The 8,189-nt window shown below is 37.9% G+C and overlaps 1 long non-coding RNA gene across 4 annotated transcripts; it reads left to right on the plus strand.

Moving 5' to 3' along the window:
• The first annotated feature begins 204 nt into the window (after positions 1-204).
• On the plus strand, positions 205-4,442 carry LOC104242811 (uncharacterized). 4 transcript variants are annotated; one of them, XR_011406148.1, is made up of 7 exons: positions 205-334; positions 1,270-1,390; positions 1,485-1,665; positions 2,044-2,186; positions 3,018-3,119; positions 3,262-3,305; positions 4,239-4,442. It is a non-coding gene; the product is annotated as an uncharacterized lncRNA (long non-coding RNA). The 4 variants fall into 4 exon arrangements; XR_011406147.1 differs by having other exon boundaries at positions 236-334; positions 3,013-3,104; XR_715081.2 differs by having other exon boundaries at positions 323-439; positions 1,474-1,665; positions 3,013-3,104.
• The last annotated feature ends 3,747 nt before the right edge of the window (positions 4,443-8,189 follow it).

The following is an 8,189-nucleotide window of genomic DNA, read 5'->3' on the forward strand; positions in this document are numbered from 1 at the left end:
CCTCCTCGTAGCCACTACAAGAAAAGCTACTTTTAGTGGCGACAATAAAAGTCGCACCTAAAATTAAGGATTTAGTGGCGAGTAATCTAATTGTTGCTAAAAGTTGCAGTTTTAGCAACGACAAGGTCCAAGTCGTTACAAAAAGTTCCACAATCAGTGGCAGATTTTAAGGAGTCGCTGCTAGTACATGCCACTCTAGGTGAAAATTTTCGATTCCCGCGAATAACAAAATTTTAGGCCACAAATTTTAGTCTCCCTCCACAAATTTTAGTCCCTCGGCTAAATACCTTTATTCTCAGTCTCTCTCATAGCTCTCTCCACAAATTAGGACAAGGTGAGGTCTCTTCATCGGCTGAAAATGCCCCTTTCCCCCAATACTTTTATGTGCTAATCCTTATTTTCTCAAATCCCTCTTCTAAATCGTTTGCTAAGGGTAAAGGTAAACTACTTTTCGAGAATGCATGCTTAATTTCGATATTTCAAGTTTTTCTTCTCTTTACCGTTTGCTAGGGTTAATGCATGTTTAGGAGTGTAGTGATTTTCCTCAATTCTTGTTTTAATGGTTTAATTTTTTGTTTTGATTTATGTTTTACTGTACATATAAGTTTTAGATTCATATATGTTGAGAAGAAAAGGAAAAAAAGGTAAAGAATTCATGCTTTTGCAAAGCAAAAGTAGAATTTCTCATTTTTTCAAGGAAAAGAGCTAATTTGCGCTCCAGTCAGTGAGGATATTAACTACTGAGGGTCTAATTTTTTGTTGTTTCTCTGTTCGATTGCTACTTCTTTCATTAGGTAAGCTTCAGTTAGTTTTATGTTGAGGTTTAAGTAATTACTGATTTTTATTATTGTTTCAGTATTAATTCTCATTAATATGTTCTATTGGTTTAATGTCTAAAGCAAGTTCAGGTGGTAAGAATTATCATAATCGCAATTTCATTCGATCTAGTGATTTCTTCTCAAATTTGCCATTTTGTTATGTATTGGTTAACAACTCAACCGACTAAATTTCTAAGGTTAATCTGAAAGTGCTTTCTGAAGGAAGAAATAGAGTTAGCAACTGCCTCTGAAATTAGTGAATGAATTCTACTCATGAACACCGTGCAAAATGCTGAATATAATGTTGAAGAGAATGCATCTTCTTGATAAATATTCATAATTTCTTCTCTTGCTGCTTTATTTGAAAGAAGTGAGTTGGTATTTTGAACCATAGTGTTACAAAGATTTTAGGATGTCAAAATGAACACTTATTTCTATTCCTCTACGACAGTAATATTACCTTCATTGAGACAACTTTCCTGTCTCGCAACCCAGCAGCATGAGGTGCATGAAATTTTCGTGGAACAATGAACGATAAAGCATGTGTGACATATTGGCTCAATATACTTCAGGTGTGCGATGCATCAGAACCATTTGTAATGTTCTTCAGCACAAAAGTCTTTTTTCTTGTTAACTGGCCTCTTTTCTTTGAAAGTAAACTTACAGAATCTTGGTGAGACAGCGCGACCTTATTGTGTAGCTCTTAATCCTCCTCACACACTTGAACATACAATGCTTATGTGGACCACGGGCCACCCTTTACCCTCAGTTGCTGCATCAACAGCTTCATTCGAGCTAGATCAAATCCAAGGAAAGAGTGGAATATGATTTTGTAGAGCATATCAAGGTATAAATCCTTTTCTATACAAATTACTGAGTTGCTTCAAAATGAATGTTCCTTGTAACATGCTATACTAATTGTACTGGTGTTACATTTTCACTAGTTCCTCCAACTCAAACTTAAAAGATAACCACTTTAGCTTTTACCGCTTATTGATGTTATATTTATTGAAATACTTTCAAGTTATGGCTTCAATGAGGATAGACTAAAGGTAGTACCATTTCTGCTGGCAAGCTTAATAGATTTTAACTTGAAGCATGAGACAAGTTCCTAAGCGAACAGAAAATAATAATACACATTAAGTTTTCAGCAAAAGGAGAAAGAAAATCCATGAGAACAAAACAGTGTGTCGATAATAATCTACTTTTTCTCATTCTCAAGCAGGCATGATTGCTGCACTGGGTCTGCTTAGGAGAACCAATAGTGTCCTGAACTATCCCAAACACAGTACCTACCTGGACAGAAATAGGAGCTCGTCTCCTCGTTACTAGATTTCTCAAGAGTTTCATCACCACAAGATGCATAAGGTAAGTTACAATAGTTTCAGCTTGTATTGTTCTAATCCCAAAATGGTTATGTCTCATATGTTATTTCTGTCCATCTACTGCCTCATCTTATAACATGTTATGATGCCAAAACTATTTTATTGAACGAATCTCGTTTACTTAAAATTTCTTGTTACTTTCTATTCTCAGATGTACTTAGTGCAGTCTTTCTTACTATATGAACCTGTTAATTTTTTAGATGGGCGGCTGTGAAATTGTGTTTGTGAGAGATATGGTGAAGTTTTTGTAGTAGAATAGTTTGGACTTCTCTGCTTGGTGAGGCATTTACTAGTTGTATACTTAATGATTTTCATCTTTCATATTTAATGCACTATGAGATTAACTAGATTGATAAGCTTTACTTCATGTAGGATTATAGTAACTTTTCTTTTAATTTTCTGAAGATGTTCTAGTAAAATGAACCTGCTATTTTTGTTGCTTTTTTGTGTATGTTGGTGTTAGTCCCTCCATCTGGTTATATATTATACCTTTTTTCCTCCATCTAGAGTGTCTTCTTTGTTCTTTGTCTTTTTGTTATAGAGTAATTCCAGTGGCACGAGAGGAAAAATTATGGTCTCCACAACGTATTTGCAGATTTTGATCTTTGATGATGTACTGATATTAGAATGGTTTAGATATACATTTGTTGTTTTGTATTTTCTTCTCTTTGCCTTATTTTTCTTTCTTTTCTCTTTTCTACTCATAAGAAGGATGTGCTCTCTTCCTAGTTAATGCTATCTGTAATTTTCAAGATCTTGAGGTGAAGTTGCAATTATTTCATGAAGATGAATTTTATTTTGTTTCTTAGTGTAGGTTGGTAATGAAGAACAAATTCATGTTACTATGCATATGGAGAAGATAACCCAACTTTGTTGCGAGATATTATTGGCTGCTTGACAAGTATGAACCATTTTAGTACGTAGTTCCTAGCACTACCTTGTTGAACCTTTCCTCCCTTATTTTTCTTCTGTTAAAATTTAGTGGCTCACTTTAGTAATTAGATAAAATATAGATGCATCCGCTGATTATGATTTTTTTGGTTTGCACCATTTATCAGGACTCTTAAACATATAACACCTCCATTATCGTGAAACTCAAGAGGTTTGTTACATTTCTCAGTTTTTCTCTTTATGTTATTGAGCGTGTTCTTATTTTTCTAATTTGACTTTTTCTTAAAGATAACTGTTATGCATGAGTGCACATATATATTTTTGTAATAATTTGTTAGAAAGTGTGGCTTTCGAACAGTAGTTGGCTAATTCTACATATTTGAAGTGTCCTGTTTAGTTGGACCCCTACATGCCACAACAGTCATACTTGATAAATTTGGTTTTGCCAGATAGTTTGACAAACTTATTAAGCTTACATCTTTGAGTCTCTTATTGAATCTCAAAGGAAAATTGTTCCTAATGCTTGTAAAATCTAAATTTAACCTTGAAATGAAGAGTAAGGAAGAAATAGAAGGTATGGATCTACTCCTAACCAATCTTCAGATACCCGGGTGTTATAATTTGTTTTATCTATTCATTCATATTATCAAAAATATTTTTTATTATCTAGGTTGTTTCAGGAGTATGTGGTACTAGGAGGCCTGTTGTCCTTGAACATATAGCTATGCACTGCAAAACGTAGTTACTCTATTAAAACTAACATAAAAATGCTATAATAATTTAATGTAAAAGATAAATGTTCTTCTGTTGTGTTTCTAATAAAGCTTATTTCATTGACATGTAATTATTTTTATTAACTTCATTGTTGACAATTTATTCATGAATGAGCTTTATTGTGGTCATTATGAAAGGAAATTGACACAAAAGACGTTTAGTTGTATGTAATAGATATATGTAATGACAAGCTATTCAATTTTATTTTTTCAGGTATGTAGAATTTAGATAAGCATATACCTGACTTGAACAACCTTTAGATTTTTATTTGGCATATATCTAACTTGAATGGAACTTTTTTTCCTTCACTAGAAACTTTTGATAAAGTAATTATGTACTGTACTTCCAAACATTATCATGGTGATTGCAGGTATGTTTTCAAGGCTCGGGATTCTGAGTTCACGGCTTGGACTTGTATGCTGTGTTTCAGGACTTCAAGAGAAAATGATGCTAGCAAAGGCGAAACTTGAAGACATCTTATTTTGCTTTTTGTTTTCAGTGTATGCACAATTACAACATGTTATGAATTTTTATTAAAAATTTCCTATGTTATTTTGTTTGATAAATGTCTTTATTTTTGTCTCTTCTAATGTTGATGAGTTGCCCTATTACCTTTGTGCAATATTGGTAGTAATATTGTTGGAGCTATTTTTTTTAAAAAAGACAAATACAATTGGTGGCGACTATGGTCGTCACTAAACCCAGGAAATTGTGGCGATTAAGAGTTGCCACTGAGAGTGTTACAATTTTTAGTGGCGACTAAGGACTTTATCTGTAGTGGCCTACAGTCTTTTGGCGAACTTTTCCTTATTTTTTGGGGCGAGTAAAATTGCCACATGTGCATTTTTTGTGGCGACCTCAAGAAGTCGTCACAAATAACATTTAGTTACGGGTTTACTTGCAGCAACCCTGTAGTCGCCACAAAATGTTTATAGTGGCGATTTTAGGCGCTGCAAAAAGTCTGATTTCTTGTAGTCGGATATTGACTTATGTGAATAAGGGCTCGGATGTGAATTCTGAGGGTTCGGATAGCTTCGGGACATGATTTGAGACTTAGGAGCGTGATTGGAATGAGATTTGGAGGTCCGGAGTAGATTTAGGCTTGAATTGGCGAAAATGGAATTTTGGCATTTTCCGGTTGATATGTGAGATTTTGATATAGGGGTCGGAATGGAATTCCGAGAGTTTTAGTAGGTCCATTGTGTCATTTGGGATGTGCGTGCAAAATTTCAGGTCATTCGGACGCGGTTTGATAGACTTTTTGATCAAAAGCGGAATTTGGAAGATTTTGGAACCTTAGACTTGAATCCGATGTGATTTGGTTGATTCGATGTTGTTTGAGGTATTTTGAAGATTTGTATAAGTTGGGATATGATTATATGACTAGTCGTGCATTTGGTTGAGCTCTCGGGGGCCTCGGGGTGATTTTAGATGGTTGACGGGTGATTTTGGAGTTAAGTTTGGCAGCTGAAGTCTTATGGTTGCTGTCATAGCTGCATCTGCGGTTGGGAGGCCGCAGGTGCGACTCCCGCAGATGCTAAAGCAAGCCACAAAAGTGGTCGAGAGGTAAGTTAGGCGGAGCCGCAGAAGCGGACTTATGGACGCATCTGCGATTGCGCAGGTGCGAGAGAATGACCGCAGGTGCGGTCCTGAGGTTTTTAGTCATTTTCGCAAGTGCGGTGGGTAGGACCGCAGAAGCGGAAAATTGGCCCACAGGTGCGAAATGCCTGGGTTAGAAAATATATAAGGTTTCATTCGCGAATATTTGCTAAGTTCTCCATTTTTGAAGACGGGAAGTGAGCTAGGGCGATGAATTTCAAAGGGAAATCAAAGAATATCAGTTGGATAAGTTACCTAAGCTTCATTACTTGAGTTTATGACCATTTTTCCATTGTTTAGTCATGCTATTAGTGGAAATTAAGGAAGAAAATTGAGGGATTAGGGCTTGATAGTGGAGAACTTTGAGTGGGGATTTGAGGGGCCATTTGAGGTCCTATTGCGATGCTTTTGGTATGAATAGACTCGTGGTAGGATAAGGATTCTATTGATGTCATTTTTATGGAATTTCAAGACGTGGGCCCGAGGGTCGGGTTTGGCCAATTTCAGGATTTTTGGTATAATTTGGTTATTTTCACTTGGGCTTCGTTCCCTTAGCATAATCTAATGTTATGATTCTGATTTTGGGTAGATTCGGCGCGAGTTAAGGCCGAGGCGAGAGGCAAAGGTGTCGCGGAGTAGTATTTCATCCGGTTTGAGGTAAGTAACCATTGTAAATTTGGAACTGAGAGTATAAAACCCCGGTATTTTGTATTGTTTTGATAAATGAGGTGACACACATGCTAGGTGACGAGCGTGTGGGCGTGCACCGGTAGGAATTGTGACTTGGTCCGTCCTGTAGCGACTATTAAGCCGCATATTTAATTTGAAATCTTATGATATCACGTATTTTAGAGATTGATACTATATTATGGGCTATATGTCATGTTTGGGGCCTTGTGCCAACCTGTTTAGATCCTTAGGGGAATTTTTACTATTTTCCTCACTCTATTTGTTTGAAAGCATGTCCTCAGTCATGTTGTACCTGTTATTGTTTAAACCTGGTTTTTATCACTCTACTTCTTTAAATGTGAAAACTGTTTGAGCTGAGTTTCCCTGATTTCCTCTGTTATGCCCGAGGGGCTGTGAGGTTAATGACTGAGAGAGGTTGAGGACCTAATGGTGAGGATTGTATATATATTGGATCGGGTTGTGCGCTACAGCGATATGATGCTTGGGCTGTAGGAGCCCCTCCAGAGTCTGTACACCCCTAGTGAGTGTAGTCGACTATAAAATATGGATCGGGCTGCACGCCGTAGCGGTTATTATGGTTATTACTATTATGAGATATTATTGAGCCTGAGTGTTGAGTGCTGAGTGTGAGTACTGTGTGACGAGAGTTGAGTCACAAGTGACCGAGAGGCTATATCTATGAGTGATACCTTGCCTGAGGGGCCCATTTATGATATTTTTGCTAATTCAGTCTTCTTTTATAATGAGCCTCTGTTGAAAACTGCTAAGTAAATGATATCAAAGTATTTCAATTGAAAATGAAGTTTTTACGAAGTAACTGGCTTTTAAACTGTTGAGTTGGTTGATACTCTGTTGCATACTCATATATATGATTTTTAACTACTCGTCACTGCACTCAGACCTTATTTACTTTAGTTACTTACTGAGTTGGCGTACTCACGTTACTCCCTGCACCTTGTGTGCAGATCCAGGTGCCCGAGCGGCAGAGTGAGGGTCCCCAGCATTATCGGAGCTTATCGGAGACTGTAGTTGCACGGTGTCCGCAGCCCTGCTTTCCTCTTTCCTATCCTTGTTTTCTATATTTTAGGGCTTATTATGTATTAATCAGTCGAACTGGTTCTAATTAGAGGCTCTAGACTCGTGACACCAGATTTGTTGGGCTGTGTTGGTTTGTTGTTGTACTGTTTTCTGCACATTTTAGTATTTTATATATTTCTTATGAATGTTCGAGACTTAATCAGTTTTAGAAAATAGTTTTACAAAAAATATTTATTGTGGTTACTTGTTGGGTTAGCTTGCCTAGTATTATGATAGGCCCCATCACGACCGAGGTATTTGGGGTTGTGACAATTTGGTATCGAAGCCTAGGTTACATAGGTCCCGCAAGTCATAAGCCGGTTTAGTAGAGTCTCGCGTATCGGTACGGAGACGTCTGTATTTATCCTTAGGAGGCTACAGAACCTTTAGGAAAAAATTCATATTCATGAAATTCTTGTCGTGCGAATCTGTTGATACGAATACTAAACTTTTGTTATTCTATTCTCTTATAGATGGTGAAGACACATGCTACTGGTCAGGATAAGTGACCACCAATACCACCAGTTGGGGACACTAGAGGCCGAGGACGCGGTCGAGGCCATAGTAGGGGCAGGGGTGTAGCCAGCACAGCAGTTAGGGTAGCACCTACAGATTCACCAGCCGCCCCAATTCAGGATCAGGTCCCAGTTGCGGATGCTCCAGCAGCACCAGCTCAGGCACCAACTGTGCCTATTGTGATTCCAGGCCTTCAGGAGGCTTTAGCTCAGATTCTATCAGTATGCACTGGGTTGGCTCAGGCAGTCTCTATTACTACGGCTGCATCTACTTCTCCAGCCGGGGGAGGTACTTAAACTCCCGTTGCTTGCACACCTGAGTAGGTTGTGCAGGGACTTCAGACACCGGGGGCACCTCCAGCCCAGCCGGTTACACCAGCTCAGGAGTATGTGGTACCAGTTATGTCGTACGACGAGCAGCGTCGATTGGAGAGGTTTGG

The sequence above is a fragment of the Nicotiana sylvestris genome, chromosome 3, assembly GCF_000393655.2.
Source record: "Nicotiana sylvestris chromosome 3, ASM39365v2, whole genome shotgun sequence".
Taxonomy (NCBI): domain Eukaryota; kingdom Viridiplantae; phylum Streptophyta; class Magnoliopsida; order Solanales; family Solanaceae; genus Nicotiana; species Nicotiana sylvestris.